General features: G+C 48.1%; 1 long non-coding RNA gene across 3 annotated transcripts in view; it reads right to left on the reverse strand.

The window, feature by feature from the left end:
* The window catches only part of LOC142838717 (uncharacterized), a 32,630-nt gene extending 19,678 nt beyond the window's left edge, over positions 1 to 12,952 (reverse strand). For 2 of the 3 annotated variants that reach the window (XR_012908620.1, XR_012908619.1), the window contains exons 1-2: positions 12,594 to 12,952; positions 12,220 to 12,488 (exon numbers count right to left, since the gene is read on the reverse strand). This is a non-coding gene — a long non-coding RNA (uncharacterized LOC142838717). The remainder of the gene's footprint in view (positions 1 to 12,219; positions 12,489 to 12,593) is intronic. The other variant, XR_012908621.1, reaches the window with a different exon arrangement.
* Positions 12,953 to 17,482: the final 4,530 nt, after the last annotated feature.

A 17,482-nucleotide genomic window follows, 5' to 3' on the forward strand; every position in this document is an offset into this window, starting at 1 on the left:
TGTCTAAAAGCCACTTATGAATGAAAACATATTATATTTGTCTTTCTGGGTCTGGGTTATGTCACTTAATATGTTTTTTTCTAGATCCATCTATTTGCCTGAAAATTTCAAAATGTCATTTTTTCTGCTGTATAGTACTCCATTGAGTAGATGTTCCATATTTTCTGTATCCATTCTTCAGTTGAAGGGCATCTAGGTTGTTTCCAGGTTCTGGCTATTACAAATAATGGCTCAGAAGAAAATGAGACCATCTAGCATGAAAACTACCCGGAGCCTATGGAGAGGGAAAACACACCTCACAATCCTCAGCTGTGAGAAAACAGGCCACTGTGTCCTCTAAGATGCTGATCTGGGTGGACACAAAATCAGCTGAAGGCAGGGGACCTCAGCATAAGTGAGTGTGGACCAGGGGTCAGAGCTGTATTGGGGACTTTGCGAGGTGAAAAGGGCCACCCACTGTTCAAGTGCTCTCTGGAGTAAAGGGCAGGAAGACTGAGCAAGTGAAAACAGAGCCTGACCCAGGAGAACCACAAAGGACTGGGAGACCCCTAGGAGGCTCTACTTGACTGAGTAACAGGACCAAGCTATACAATGAACCAACGCTATACAATGAACCAATGCTATACAATGAACCAATGTTATACAATAAACCAATGCTATACAATGAACCAACGCTATACAATAAACTAACGCTATACAATAAACCAATGCTATACAATAAACCAACGCTATACAATGAACCATTGCTATACAATGAGCCAATGCTATACAATGAACCAATGCTATACAAAGAAGCAATGCTATACAATGAACTATTGCTATACAATGAACCAATGCTATACAAAGAACACATCCTCCCCAAATTTGCAGGCTGTCACCTGACCCCTAATGTGATGGTCTTGGTAGGAAGGAGACAGGCTATCTTAGAGACAGGAGTAGGTTATGAGGGCAAGGTCTGTAGGAAGTTCTGGTGGCCTTTCCCAGAGGCTCCACAAGCAAGCTTTAGTCCTACCCAACAAGACTAAGGACATCTATGAGCCAAGGCATCCTCACCAGGCAGCCACACCTGCCAGACCGTGCTTGGTCTTCCCACCTTCAAGAGCAGGAGAAACACATTTCTGCCTCCCCCAACTTGCCCACTGTATGTTATTTTGTTACAGCTAAGGAGGACCAAGGACCAAGAAAACTGAGAAGGCACAATAGGCAAGGAAACAGCTTCCATATAGTTATTCAGGCCCAGGGTTGAGAGTTTCCGGGTCCTCTTCCATAACAGCAGGGCCCCAATGGCCTCCTTCAACCTCTGATAGGAGCAGAGTAGATGGACTACAAAAAATGAAAAAGAAGAATGTCCCTAGGGCCTGGGAAGATGTCTCAGCCATTGCCACACATTCATGAGGATTCCAATTGTTCAAATGTCAGACTTAAGTTTCCAGTGTGACAGCGTGGTGGGCATTTAGTGTGCAGTGTAGCAGTGTGGGCTGGTGGGACCTAAAGAGGTGATCATATCGTATCGTGAATGCTCACACTGGATTAATATTATTATCACAAGAGAACACTTGTTGTCAAAACAATACGATCCTTTCTTGCTCTCCCTGGGTGCTTTGCCTTTCTGCCTGTCACCACGGCACAGCACAGCAAGAAGGTCCTGTGCTAGATATTACCCCCTCAACCTTCGCCTTCCCAGCCTCCATGACCATGAAAAATGACGACACGTTAGCTGGACACAGCTGGACAGGCCACCCAGCAATTGTACACCCGAGGCAAGACTTTGTACATTTGAGACCAGCCTAAACTGCCTAGTGAGACCTTGTCAGGCAATAAGTAAATAAGTCTCTTCAGAGACTACCCAGTCTCAGGTGTTCTATTCCAATAACACAGGGTAGCTAAGATGCTCGGATTAACTCTTTCCGAAATGGGCATCTTGTCCTGAGCCCTGGCACCCATGCTCCCTCTAGATGATCTGAGGTGTATGTGTCACACTGAGTCCTTTTTCCTGAAGGGGTCCCTCTAAGGACACCTAAGTCACTTACATATCCTAGACTGGGTTTGGTAGGAGCACAGACTTCAGGTGTTGCTTAGGGGTTGGTAAGGGGCCTCACCACAGTGGGCAGTTGGTGCTAACTCCTCCAGGGCTCCTTAGGTCACCTTCCAGTGGGTGACAGCTTCCTCCTTGGACACAAGACAGTGTCCCAGCTTGAGGAAAATGATGACGTGGCTTCACTGTGGCCCCGGCCAGTTATTTAAGGAAAGTCACAAGTCCGGCCCAGTTTCCAGGCTGCAGAAATAGACTTTGAAATACTTCTCAAGCGTCAAAGACTCATGACCAGGCTGAATCGCCTGTGCTTGGAGTCGGTTTGTGCTGTGGCCTATTATTTAAGCTGAAAAGGAAGTCAGAATGCAAAGTCATCCACACAGGAAAACTTGCAGGAGAGACCAAGTCCAGTACATACACAGAAGCCTAGGGAAGGGCAGAAGCCAGGACAGGTCTGCCCTGAAGACGCTTCTGTAGTTTATTTGTGGGTGAGAATCACAAAAGGAAGTTGAGGCGGGGCAGTGCCGAGTGCCTGACATACTTATTCAGCTTCCACAGCATCCCGCCAGCATCCTCCACATGAACCTTCACACGGTGCTGCCCTGGGTACCACACCCAACACTCGGCACAGAGTAGTTCATATTAGCAACTGTGTCAAGAGATGTCGTTGTTGATCCCATGTCACGGAAAAGGAAACTAAGGCCCGGGGAGGCTGTATGACTAGTCCAAGGTCACACTTGCCCATGGAGTTAGGTTTGACCACTGTATAGGGAAGGAAACAGGCTCAGAGGAAGACTTAGCTAACAGAACTGAACTGAAACTCCTGCTAAACCTAATCCTTGTCTGGGCTTGAATGTGCTGGCTTGCTTCAAGAGAAGGAATATTCTAGACTCTTCCAGAAAGAAAAGACTTGCATCTAGGAAGAGGCAGACTGAGGCACCCAGAATTTAGTGAAGCTGAGTTAACAGGATACGAGGAGTGGGCATTTGTTTAAGCGGATAAGAATAGAGCGCCGCGTGCAGTCCCGCCAGCACAAATGAAGTGGGAGAGACGGCACACACCTGGGACGCGCAGCTGTCTTCTGTCTGCTGGGAGGGTTGATGTCTTGTCCATAAAGAGAATGGACTACTTCCTGTCTGCGGCAAACACGGACATCTTTATGGGGAGTTTGTGTAAACACAGGCAGGGGTTGCTGGAAACCCTTTGCAGTCTGATTCTCCTGTCACCCTGTGTTCCCAGCTGGACAGTCCTGTCACACAGACCCATCTCTTCAGCTGGCCTGGAACACAGGGAGGGTGAATCTAGAAACTCCCCCATGGCAGCCTTAACTCGCCGCCGTTCGGGGCTTTCCCAAGCCTACTAGTGCTGAGCCTAAGGACCTACCATGAGTTCTAGCAGGGGAAGAGGGAGGGGGCCATGCTTGACAACTGTTGGGAGATGCTGTTGGGGAGACTGTGGAGCTCCCACCGGCCCCTGCCTCAGCCTGGACAGAAACAGAAAAGCAATTGACAGAAGACTCTGCTCTGTGCTTGGAGGGACAAATGGCCTTTGTCAGTGTGCCTGTCATGTTCTAGAAAACTCTACAAGAGCCTGAGGGATGTGCTCATTGTCAGACGGAGCTCAAAGGGGCAAAATGACCACAGCAATGGGGAGCTCTGATGGGGACCCTGGAATAGGGAAGGGTCACAGGGCTGACCTCCCTGGAAAAAACACTGGAATTGACTTCTTAGGAAGAAAGTTTGGCTTCCCCTCCCACACTGGGCTCTGGCACCATTATGAAGACAGAAGTCCTCAGTTTGCCTCCCAAGTGCTGGGACTAAAGGCGTGCGCCACCATCACCTAGCTCACGCCTCTTTTTTTTTTTATGATACACACCTTTGTTTGTTGCCTCTTCAGTGAGCATTGGTGGTAGTGAAGATGCACATGGCAGCAAGGATGGACAAAAAGGGTTCCCAGAGAGACCTGGCCCAGTTGGCTACAAAACTCCTATGAGCACAATAGTGTGTGCTTCTGGGCCTCAGGGTGGTGTTTCCCTGAGCAGCACCTGTGGAGCAGGAGAAGAGGAGGCACGTCCCCCATAGCACCTCTGTTCACGGTTCCCACCACCACTCCGGCCTCTTTCTCTCTCTCCTCCAAGTCTCCCCAGGATGCCAGTTTCTGCCCCACAACCCTTTCCACCGCCATAATTTGGACACAGAGGAGGGAGATGTCTCTGGAAACCAGGATGGTGCTCCTGGTTTCTGTCCCCTCGCTGCCCTCCCCCACTCCACCTTCTCCACACCTTTCTGGTCAGTCACCTGATTTTAAGTGGGGTGGAGGGGGAGGGCAGGAGAGTTGGGGAGGGCTGTTTCACACATCCATCAAGGCCTCCTTCTTTCTCTTTGTAGGCTCTATTCAGACTGAATATTTTTATATTTTATCTCCAGTGCCCAGGATTTCTACCTTTCCAAAACTACTCTCTCTCTCTCTCTCTCAAAAAAAAAAAAGACTCTCAGGCTACTTGAGCATGTTCAAAAGATTTGGCCCTCTGAGTTTCCATGGAGACTTCAAAGAGCCCAATACTCCCAGAGGAATGAATGGCTCCAAGATCAAACTTGGAGAGGGATCCCAGAAGAATCCCTTTCCAGCGGTGAGCTCAAGTTGCCCTAAGCACCCTGAAGATTCTTGAGGGTCCCAAAGTATAAGTCCGAAAGGGGCACAGGATCTTGGTGATTGTCACAAACAAAATGCTGCAGTTGAACTATCTGGAGGATTGTGCCATTCAGGGAGCTGGGAATAAACTCACATCATCAAAAGCAAACTGGAGACATAGACCAGTTCGCTCTGGAGTCTTCATAAGCCAGCGTTTCCCTGTTGCTGCTGGTACCTGAGAAGCCAGAGCTTTGTCAATTGAAGGAAGGACCTCATCCTCTCCAGAGGCTGCCTGCATCCCACATCCTGCAGCCCTCACAGAAGCTATCTGGAAGCTCCCCGTTGAGGGCTCGTCATGCAGTGGTCATCCTGGTTTGTTTTCTCTAAGTCCTCACAGTGGGGACTGACAGTGTTCACTGTTCATATTTTACTGAGATGAAAGTGCCCACCAGCTCCCTCCCAGGAAACTAAATGCTTCTTTCCATGTTGGAGGAACAGCAAGCTCTGAAAATCCCCACTGAGCTGAGCAAGAATGAGTCACGCTTTGTATTCAGAGGCAATGCCAACATATGCTGGGCACATGTGCGGGGAGTCGGCCATTCTGTCAAGGCGAGTCCTGAGAACGGCCCACTTGAGAGAAAGTTCCTTATTTCACACTTTGCCCAAAACAGAAACTCACACCAATTCTGCCACCCTAAATAGCACAGCCGTAGGCCTTGGCATTTCGGAAGGCTGCTTGGAGGCACCAGGACGCTCATTTGAAATCAGACCACAGAAGGGCAAGTCGGATTTATAGAAACTGAATGAGCCCCATTAGCTAAGAATAAAAGAACCCAGATTCTAAAAACACAGCAGCTCTCTCTTCTAGCCAGGCCCCCATGTTTTCATTCCCATGTGTTGTTGGAGTCTGTGCCTTTCAAAGATGTTTCGATGGTCCTTGCCATACAGGATTGATTCATTTAAGACAGCTGATGGTCCCTCGTACAGAAGACACTACCTGAGAGGCCCAGGCACAGAGGATGAGACCCAGGGGATGGAGCTGGTGGGCCTCTGGTTATTTTTTGAAAGAATCTTGGACTGTTACAGCCACGGGATGAAGCCTTGAGCTAAGACAGCCTTTGCAAACCTACTTGTTCGATACAAAGACTCTTAAAACCACACTTGTCCCGAGACACAGGAAAAGATTCCTAAGAAACACATTCAAGTTGCTTCCTAGGGGAAAGATGGCTGCAGTGCCTCCCTGAACATTCTCTGAATGTTTAATTGGGGAAACTGAGGCTGAGCTGAAGCTTGGGTATCTGCATTGTACAATTAATATGAATCCTTGCCCAGCTCCTCTCCTTGACTCCCAGGCGATAGTGTCAACAGTCCGTAGGAACTGACTGCTGCCCACTGTGACGGTTAGCTAGCCTTCACTGTCAGCTTGACTGGAGCTACCCAGGTAGCCTACCTCTGAGTGTATCTATGAGGTTTCCAGGGAGGATCAGCAGAGGAGGAGGGAAGGAAGTCCCACCCTGGCTGAGGGTAGTGCCAGCCTGGGCTGGGTTCTAGAATGAATTAAGATGGACAAAAAGAGGAGGCAGGATGGGGTTGAGCACTCATCTCTCTCAGCTTCCTGCATGCAGATGAAATGTGACCCCCTGCCTTGTGCTCCCGCCACCGCGTCTCCTTGAGGGATGGGTTCTAGCCCCTCAAACATTTCCTTTCTTAAATTCCTTTTGCCAGATAGCATGTCACAGTGAAGAGAAAAGAAACCATATCCACACCCTGTTGCCAGAGGAAATGAACAGGGTTGATGGGCAAAGAAGGTTGGGGAACAAAGGGATAGCGAGGCTCCTCCCCTGGACACTCCTGGACACACCCAACCCAACTGAAACTCTCTGTCTACAGCTTTTGCCTCACTCAAAACAGGCCTCCTATCCCACTAGATCATGTACAGGCCTTTGTCCCCATTGTAGGTCCCAGTGTCCAGATATCCACCCAGAAATATGTCCACAGCCTAGTTCTTGGAACCTAGGAATAAGAGCATGTTTGGATGGGAAGGAAAGTTTTTATAACATAGTCTTTACTAAATTAAGGAGTCAGAGATGATGAGTTTACTCTGGATTATCTAGGTCAGCCTACATAGAAGAAGTTGGCACAAGAGATGCGGAAAAGGTGGTAGCAAGAATAAAGCCACAAATGCCAAGGAAAGTCACCAGCCACCAGCAGCTGAGGGACAGAAGGCAGATGCTTGCCCTGTGCCCTGCAGGAAGCACGGCATTGCTCATATCCCCAGCCTGCAGGACTTCAGACATCTGACATCATCCTTCTCCTGTCTGGTTCTGCTCAGTTTGCCTATGAGCTAAACTGTAGCATGCACAGGCAGGCGTGCATGAGCGCCACACACACATGTACACACACGCACAGTGCACGCACACACAGCACCTACTTTAAGAGACATTGTGGAACCATATCCAAACCCTCACAAAATGTCCTGGTTCGAGCCGATACATTAGGCTTTATGGGAGTCACCTGCCAGTCTTCCTGGACGGGCATCCTGAGGAGAAGGGGCCAAGGAACGCTCTCCGGAAAGGGCTACATGAATTCATTAATCCATTCTCGGCTTTCTAGGCTACAGAGTCTCCTCTACTGGGCTGCTACCTAACTGTGCCTTTGGAACAGGAACCCGGCCTTAGATGATGCATAAATGACCATGTGTGGCTGTGTTCCAGGAAAACTTAATTTATAAAAGCAGGCAGCCAGCCAGACACAGCACTTGGGAGCAGTCTGCCGACCCTTACTTTAGAATAACGCTTCTGGCCTCTCCCCCACCTTATTCTTCCCAGGGGAACCATTAGGACTGATGGGTTTGCTCAACTGGGGAACCCAGGCCATTGCCTCTCTGGGCTCGGCCTGAGTGCGGAGAGCTGCACCACATTAAAGTCATAGGGAGCAGGACTCCCAGGGGCCTAAGCTGTTTAATGAAGCCACTCATGGGTCTGGGATCCAGCCTCCTTCTGAGCTTCCGTATCAGCAGGGCCACTTGGCTAAGAGGGAGATGTAACTATGGACAAGATCATCAAGGTAAAATGACAGGTAGCTCCAGCTGCATGGTCCTTAGCGTTCTGCTCAGTTACTCCAAACTTGGGAGAGGGAGGTACTGGTATCTTGACCTCCTTCCTGGTCCCCCACAATGGTGGGAAAGGGGGTGCTGTTCAGCACTTTGTGTTGGATCCCTGTGTCTGTGATTTGACATTCTCTTAGGAACCCTCAGAAATAGCATGACCACAGCCATCAGCCGGAAGCTCTTCTCTTCTGCTGGGTGAAAATGCCCCATGGTGAAGTCCCTCTGCAGCCCAGGATGCTGCCCTGTGCATATGTACCTCTGCAGCCCAGGATGCTGCCCCGTGCATATGTCCCACTGCAGCCCAGGATGCTGCCCCGTGCATACGTCCCTCTGCAGCCCAGGATGCTGCCCCGTGCATATGTCCCACTGCAGCCCAGGATGCTGCCCCGTGCATATGTCCCTCTGCAGCCCAGGATGCTGCCCCGTGCATACGTCCCTCTGCAGCCCAGGATGCTGCCCCGTGCATATGTCCCACTGCAGCCCAGGCTGCTGTGATGGTGTTTGGGAAGTGCAGTTGCAATGAGATGAGTTTGGAGATACAACCTTGGAGATGTTGAAGGTTCTACAGGGAGGATGTAGGGGCTAAGTTCTCTCTTGCTCTTCCTCATTCTCAGAAGCCCACCCTTCCATACACCAGCATTGGATTCTCACCAATTGGTCAAGTAAAGTACAACAGTCATCAGCAGCAGCAGCAGCAGTATTAGATGACACAAATAGCCAAAGATGGCAGAAGACAAAACCACCTAATCTCCATGAAGGGAGTTGTCAAAGTTGGCATGTGTAATGGCTAATCTTGTCAGCCTGATGGAGACACACCTGCGGATGTCTGTGAGGGTGTTTTCAGAGCCAGTTAGCAGAGAAGGAAAAACTCATCCTGAATGAGGATGACATCGTTCCACAAACTGGGGTCCTAGACTGAATGAAGAGGAAAAGCAAGTGCCCGCATCCAGTTCTCGGACATCTGACTGCGGATGCAGTAGGACCAGCGGCCTCAAGCTCCTGCTCCCGTGCCTTCCCCACTCAGATGGGTTAGATCCTCACACTGTGAGCCAAAGCAAACCTTCCCTTTCTAAGCTGCTTTTTGCCAGGCATTTTGTCACTCCACTGGGGAAAGAAATTCATACATGTATCTTTCCAGACACAACATGAGATCATAATGTCCATGCTGGTTTGAAAGTGGCCTTCCAAACATAACCAATGACCTTGCGTGTCCCACAGCAGAGCCCAGATCCTGGTTTTTATTAATGACACTCTTCATTTTTTTGATCCTTGGTTATTGGCTATTGGTCTCTCCTTGTTTTTCCAGTACAAACAATACCATAACCACCACTGTAGCTACTCGGGGAAGCACATCCCAATTATTTACTCAAACTGCAAATGGTTTATTTCAGAAAATCCCTATTCCACATCCTTCTAAGCTGTAGAATCTATGGGGCCCTTGGCTTGGAGCAAATGGACCCAAATGAGAAGAGCAGACTTGAGTCTGTGCTTAGACAATCCCATAAATGGCCACTGAGGCATCCTGAAGACTTGTTTACATCCCAGGGGTCACAGTCAGCTGTGACCTTTGCTCTACCCTACCTGCCCTGGGTAGCTGGGTCCTGACAACACTGAATGCAGACATCAGCAAAACGGAAACAAGGGGGATTTAGCTGAATTTTAGTCATTGAGAAGATAAGCAGAGAACACCCAAATATTGTCTCCCCTGTGTTTTGTGAAAAGGCGGGATCCTGCTTCATTCCCGCTTCCCTACATGTCCTTAACTCTCTGCAGTTTGAGCTAGAAGGATACCATGTGCCTTCTCTGAGGCCTCTCAGCTATTCAGAATCCAGAGGGAGAGGGGCCAGAGGAGAGGGCTGAACCTTGGCTCAACTTCCAGAAGAAAAACAGGGACTCCACTGTTTCCTGCTAGACCCAACTTAGTGGACCAGCAAAGGCTGGAAACCCTCCAGGATGGGGTGGGCCCTCTGCTTGTCTGCCCAGAGGAGCACGGTGCTCCCTGACAAGGGATCAGTCCTCCAGTGTACCCCAAGACCCCGCATTGTCTAAGATGCACTTACACAGTCTCAGGCTCACCATGCATCCGATCACAAAGAACAGACTTAGACCCCAGAGATTCTGACTTCAAACATCCAGGATGAAACCCAAGTGCAGTACGATTTAAAAGAGTTAGTCACTGTGTAATCTATGTAGGTGATTTACTGATCATGAATCACAAGAATGGGGAGCTTTATAAAGAACTGACCTGCACCAGGCCTGTGGCACACATCCACAATCCCAGCACTTTGGGGCTGAAGGCAAGAGGTTTACAGGTTCAAGGCCAGCTTTGCCTACATATTGAGTTTGAGGCCAACCTCGTCTACATGAGACTCTGTTTCAAAAACCTCAGGCAAAACAAAAGAAATGACTGATAAATCCAAAGTCCTGCATGATGAGAGTTGGGGTGTATTATATTGGGTGGGCAAGATGCTTGCAGCCAAGCCTAACGGCCCGAGTTCCATTCCCAGGACCCAGGTGGCAGGTAGGAGAGAACTCAAGAGTTGCCGTCTCATTTCTATGCATGCACCTTGGTGCATTCATACCCACACACATACAGCCAACAGATAAAATTACGTTTTTAAGGGAAGCGTTCTGTACCTTTTACGAGACGGTCGTGCAGCAGGGACTCAAACAATATGGTGAGGACTGTGGTTGTAGGAGGAAAATGTAAAAGGGGAGCAGGGGGGTGGACGGGCCAGTCGCTGCTGTTGGTCCAGACTGATGGAAGAGCCTTGGCATCAAATGATAACAAGGACAACAGACACTTCCCAGCGGCAACAGGTGAGTGGCCCAGGACCTGCCACACACACCTAAATGCACGGATGCTCAAGTTTCTTAAAAATGGTATAATATTTGCACATTACATATTCACATCAGCCCACGTACATAACTTATTTGTGTAAAAGTATGTATGTGTGTGCGTACCTGTGTACCTGAGAGAGATGTGTCTGCCTATGTGTGCCTGTGTTTGTATGTATGTGCATATGGATGCAGACATGTACTGTAATATGTATGTGGAGAGTCGGTCTTCACCTTCTGCCTTACTTGAGACAGGATCTCCGGTTCATTGCTGTATACCCCAGGCTAGCTTCTGGTGATTCTCCTGTCCCTGTATACCCCAGGCTAGCTTCTGGTGATTCTCCTGTCCCTGTATACCCCAGGCTAGCTTCTGGTGATTCTCCTGTCCCTGTATACCCAAGGCTAGCTTCTGGTGATTCTCCTGTCCCTGTATACCCCAGGCTAGCTTCTGGTGATTCTCCTGTCCCTGTATACCCCAGGCTAGCTTCTGGTGATTCTCCTGTCCCTGTATACCCCAGGCTAGCTTCTAGTGATTCTCCTGCCCTGTTTCTCATCTCCACACAGGGAATGCAGAAGCACACCCTGCCATGGCTCCATTTTTACATAGATTTGGGAGATCCAACCTGTGTGACAAGAACTTTATCTGCTGAACAATCCCTCCATCCCATCTCATTTACTTTAAATCATTTAGATATTTTGTACTATTGTATCAACTACTTGTCTTGTTGCTGTGACAAAAATCTATACCAAAAGTGACTTAGGAGAGCGGGTTTGTTTTGGCTTCGTGGCAGTCTGTTGTGGCGAGGAAGGCATGCGGCAGGAACTTGAGGCAGCTGGTGACATCACATCCTCAATCAGGAAGCAGAGAAGATCATCAGTGCTCGGCTGACTTCTGCACTAAAGCACTCTGGGAGCCCAGCCCATGGGACCGCACTGCCCTCATTCAGAGTGTGTCTACCCTTCTCAATTAGTCTAATCTAGAAAATTCCTTGTGACGTGCCAAGAGATTTTTCTTTGCGGCGATTCTAGAGCCTGTCAAGTTGACAATCAGTACAAACCCTCCCAGACAACCTACTTTAACATAAATGTACATGGCTGTTATGTCTAGGGAAGGACTATGAAACAGGTCCCATGCCAATGTAAAGACTGTTTAAAAATCTACTCACGTCCAAGGTTGGCTAAGTCTCAGGGAAGAAAAGACACAGACACAGAGAGCTGCTTACTTATTTTACAGTAGGCAAAAGGTAAGGAGCTAAACCTGCCTATCTGCTACAGAGCTCAGAACCTTATTCATATGAGAGTATATGCAAATTATCTAAGGATGGAAAGGCTACTTAGCTTTATCATTCCTCCCTGGCCTGCTGTTAGATTGGAGTTCTGGATCTGCTTTGTGTTAGGAGGATGTCACCAAGGGAATAGGATCTGTTATTATTGTTACTTGGTGGAAGCCAGGCTTTCCCAGGTCTGAACAGAATCCTGCTTCCCCACCAACACACCATTTGTTCAGTGTGATTGGCCAATGGGGAGAACAAAGGATTCCAAGAGATGCTTACAGCTTTCCATCAACATGAGTGAGACATCCGCTCTTGCTAGGCTGCAAGTAACTTACCAGGAGGCTGGCACAATGCCAAATGGGGTTCTAAGTTAGGGCCCGGCATCAGGACTTGTAGAGAACTCCCGCAAAGCTGAGCGGGAACCGATGGGCTGGTGGCAATTCAACTACTCTTTCCCGAAGGTCTTATCTTGCATGAGCCTGTCTCTGAGCTCCTCAATTCATCTGCTTTCGGAGTTTCCCTGCTAGGAACCCTTCTCAGTCCCCTTCCTCGGAGATTAACGATGTGCAGGGAAACAGAGAGACGCCCAGGGACCGAGGCCCTTCTGCAAAACAATCACCCTTTGAATACGCGGCTGCTCAGCCCGCCCAAACCCGCCTGCTTTGTACATTTCAGTTCGTGTATTAGAGTTTCTTAAAATAGGACTCACCGCTGAAGCTCACCCGGGCTCCGAGATAAAGCCTTGAGCTGGTCTGCAGGGAGCAGCCTGAGCCAGCTAGCTGTGGTGATGACGGGCCACGGCCTCATGCTGGGCTCTAAATCACGGTTAAAACCCCAGAGCTAAAAGCATCACCTCTCCCTGGCACTTTCCATTCAAAAGCCATGCTGTATTTTTGTTTCCAATTATAGACGGAGAAAAATAAAAGCATCTGGAACTCGTTACTCTTCCGCACCGTAACTCGCAGAAGGGAAAATAAGCTGTCTGTGAACAGCTCGGTGCAGTAGAGAAAGCAAGGACTCCAGAGCTAAGCCTTGCAGGGCTCCCCCACCCAGTCCCGGTGCAGCTCTGCAGCCCTTTGCAAACACATGGGGTCCAGGCTTTAGAATGGAAACCCTGAGGGCTCTCAGCTCCTGCAGGGACACAGCTCAGGGAGTATCCAAGTCACCCAACCGCTCTGCACGCTCTTCCCATTCCTAATAGACAGCACTTGACCCCTGCCCAAGAACCTAAGCTCAGCAAGGTCAAGTCTCCTCCCCAGTCTGCAAAAAAGAGGCTGGGATCTCAGGCTTCCAGAAAACCAAGATTCCAGTGGGCGTTGTAAATAAAGCAGTCGGTGGGAAAGCACAGCGTATCCTCTTTCATGCCACACAGAAGAACAGGAAAGCCTGTCTCCCTGTGGCCTCTTGACACAAAACCTAGCTGCTTTGGCAGGCCACACAAGCCCATCCTGATCTGCTTTCTGTCACCGCCTTGGACTCAGTCACCCTCCCTAATCACATGTCCCCTGCCAGATGAGAACATATTTCTCTAAACACTTTGCAGACGTTCATGCCTCTGCCTCGCCTTGAGAACCCCCTTTCTATCCACATCTGGACCGCTGTTCAGGCTTGCTCACACAGAGCAAAACATGTGTACAATCAGAACACACGTGGAAAATTCCATGTCAAGTTAGATGGGCTCAGAACTCACTGCCCACTGTGTGCCTCTCTGGAAATTGAGGAAACCAGCAAGGTCATCCTGTTTGGCAATGAGCATGCGGGCCGTGAAGAAACTCTCTGACCAACCTCCCCTAGAAATCAAGTCACAAGGCCTCAGTGGTGTCATGGTCCATATCCAGAGGCCATGGACGCTACACGCTGCCCTACTAGATTCCACAGACAGGCCCTGGAGGTCCCGCCTTCCTGTGTTAATTGTCATTGTGTCAGATTCCCATTCTGTCCAGTTAGACATGTACACCATCGCTTTTTCATGCTTAGTTTGAGGGCTTAGGCCTTCATTTCTGGAGGCTTCCGTGTATCCTAAAACTTTGGTTAAATGAATGTTCTGTACTTTCCTGCTAACCTGGGATAATGCCACAAGAGAAAGACACCGAGCCTTCTCTCCCACAGTAAGCAGCCGGTCCATGCGGAGAAGAGCGGAGGCCCTTGCCCTCATCTGATTTGCTGTATTCTCAGTTGATGCTCTGATATATCTGGTACTGAAAGGTGTCTTTGCTTCCAAAGGCAGCTGCAACAAACCTTCACAGACTCAGAGGCCGACACGACACAAATTATCAACTTGTTTTTGCAGTGTTTGATTAGGCAAACATTCTCTACCCTTGAGCCACCTCCTACAAAGTTATTATCATACAATTCTGTAGTCCAACATGGATCTAAATGGGCTAAAATCGGGATGTCAGCAGGGCTTCATGACCTCACAAACTGTTTCACCTCCACAAGGCCGTGAGCTTTGCTGGGCTTGCAGCCCCGTCCTCTACCTTGAAGTCAGCAACTGTGCTAGGGTCCACCGCATTGCCTGCGTCAGCTCCTCTGTGCTGTTCTGGTCTGTTCTGTTTGGTTCTATTGGGTCACATGCTAACCCAAGCTGGCCTAGAACTTACTATGTAGTACGAGCCACCACAGCTTGGTCTTGGAGGCTCCCTTCTGCCCGGCTCCTCAACTCTTAAAGTCACAGTGGCTGCACGAAGCCCTCAGGCAGTGTGGCATGCTCTGTTTGAAAGGGCCATCTGCTGCGACCTCCGTGCGGCTTTACCATGTAACATGATATCATCTTTCCCTTGCAGACATCTTGCGGTGAAAGGGTAATTTTTTCTGTCTCGTTCAGAAACTACAGCGAGCAGGGGGATGCTGTCATTCTCAACAAGGGAATATTGCTTCAGAGCCTTCATTACAAACAAGGCAAGGTTAGTAACGCCTTCTCTCTTTCTTCTATTTCTTTTGCACTTTATAAAAGCCTTTCTGACAACATTTAACATCATTAAAGCAGTGCCTGTCAGAATGCGGGCACATAATACTTGATATTTTCATTTAGTCGTTTTGCCTTGTAGCAATTATGCATTGGTTTTAATGTGTCTCTGGAACTTTTAAGTAATCTATCCAATTTCTAACAGGATCCTTCCTTTTGCATTAACCTGATTTAAGTTTGTGAAGACTGAGATTCAAGAAAACTTGAATTAGCAGCACGTGTTGTATAGACCAAGAAGAAGAGGGAGAGGAAGAAAAAGAAGGGGAGGAGAGAGAGACCACAGGAGGAAGAAAGTGTAGATGGGATTTAATGACTGCCGTGTAGAAAAAAGTCACCTGGTTTGTGTTGTTGTTCAGGGAAACGCTGAACTCCTTAAGGACAAAGATTTATCCATTTTCTAAAGAAAATGTGGCACGTTTACACACCAGAGCACTACTCAGTGGTAAAAAGCAACAAATCTTGAAATTTGCATGCAAACATGCAAATGAATAGATCTAGAAATAAACGTCCTGAGTGAGGTAACCCAGACCCAGAAAGATAAACATGGTATGTACTCCCTCATAAGTGGATACTAGCTGTAAAGCAAAGGACATTGAACCTACAGTTCATGATCTTAGAGAAACTGAGAAACAAGGTGAACTCTAAGAAAAACATACAGAGATCCACCTGGAAAGGGGAAATAGACAAGATCACCTGACAAAATTGGGGACATAGGGGTGGGGGGAGAAAGGAAGGTGGAAGGGAAAGAGGAGGGGAGAAGGGGAGGGGGAGGTGAACTTGAGGGAATGAGATAGTCGAGATGGAGGAAGGACAGAGATGAGAGCAAGGAAAAAGATATTTTGATTGAGGAAGCCATTGTGGTGCTAGCAAGAAACCTGGCACTAGAGAAATTCCCAGGAATCCACAAGGATGACCCCAGCTAAGACCCTAAGCAATAGAGGAGAAGGTGCCTGAACTGGCCTTGCCCTGTAGTCAGACTGATGAATATCTTAAATGTCAACATAGACCATTCACCAAGAGACTCATGGAAACAGGCAGAGAACCACAGCAGAGCACTGGGCTGAGTTCCCAAAGTCCAGGTGAAGAGTGGAAGGAATGAGAATATGAGCAAAGAGGTCAAGACCATGATGGATTCATCCACTGAAACAGTTTACCTGAGCTAATGGGAGCTCACCAACTCCAGCCAGACAGGGAAGGAACCAGCATAGGACCAAACTAGTCCCTCTGAATGTGGGTGTCAGTTGTATGGCCGGGGCAGACTGTGGGGCCACTGGCAGTGGCACCAGGATTTAACCCTACTGCTTCTATTGGCTTTTGGGAACCCATTCTCTTTGGATGATACCTTGCTCAGACTACTATAGTAGGGAGGGCCTTGGACCTTCCCCAGAGCTATGAGTCTTACCCTCTCTGAGGAGTGGATGGGAGCTGGAGAGTAGGTGGAGGGAATGGGAGGAGAGGAGGGAGAGGGAACTGGGATTGGTATGTAAAATAAAAAAGATTGTTTTCTTTTTTAAAAAATAAATTAAATTTAGAAAAAGATGTGTCCATTTTTTCATTATTGGATCCCTGGGTGCCTGAAAAGTTGAAGTTTCCCAACCTAGGCACGCGCGCGCGCACACACACACACACACACACACACACACACACACACACACACACCATTGTTCACTGAGCATTTGCTAAAGTGGGCTGATTAATGAATGTCCTTGGAACCTGGACCTGTCGGTTCACAAATCATATTGAATGAATGAGGGACTAAGGCGGCTTGTGCATGGGCTTGAGGTGTATGCAGATCTATCCCTTCTGAATTAACTCCAGATTATGAAAAATGTCGCTAAAGTAACAGCCAATCACTGGGTGGTAGTTCTTTTATTTTTTTCTAGTGGAACTTTCCTGTCTTGTTCACTTTCTAGGAAATGTTACATGAGGGAAGAAACCTCAGAGACAAAACGTGGCCGAACTCAGGTCCCTGCGAGTGGATAACAAGTGAGACTTACCACAGCAGGGTGGAAGCCGACGTGCACACATGACCGCCATCTTTTCCCTCCTGGATCCGGGGTCTTAATAATAAAAGTGTTCTAGTTTGGTGGTTGTTTCCTAAATTACATAGCTATCATTTGGATAGGAAGTGTCTCCTATCATCTGCCCCAATATGCATGTATTACAGGCCTGGTCTCCAGCTAGTGGCAGCATTTTGAAAGTGTTTGAAACTTTATGTGGTGGAGTAAGTCACAGAAACTGGTCTTTGAAGCTCATCTATCTATAAACTTATCTGTCTATCTGTCTGTCTGTCTATCTCTATCTATGTCTGTCTGTCTGTCTGTCTATCTGCCTATCTATCTCTGTCTATCTCTGTCTATCTATCTCTATCTATCTATGTATCTATGTATCTATCTATCTATCTCTGTCTATCTATCTATCTATCTCTGTCCATCTATCTATCTATCTATCTATCTATCTATCTATCTATCTATCTATGTCTATCTATCTATGTCCATCTATCTATCTACCTACCTATCTATCTATTTATATATCTATTTCTATCTACCCATCTACCAATCTATCTACTATCTATCTCTCATTATTCTCCAACCAGCATGAGGTAAGTACCTTCTATGACATGCTCCCTCCAT

This window comes from Microtus pennsylvanicus, chromosome 1, assembly GCF_037038515.1.
Source record: "Microtus pennsylvanicus isolate mMicPen1 chromosome 1, mMicPen1.hap1, whole genome shotgun sequence".
In the NCBI taxonomy this organism is placed as follows: Eukaryota; Metazoa; Chordata; class Mammalia; order Rodentia; family Cricetidae; genus Microtus; species Microtus pennsylvanicus.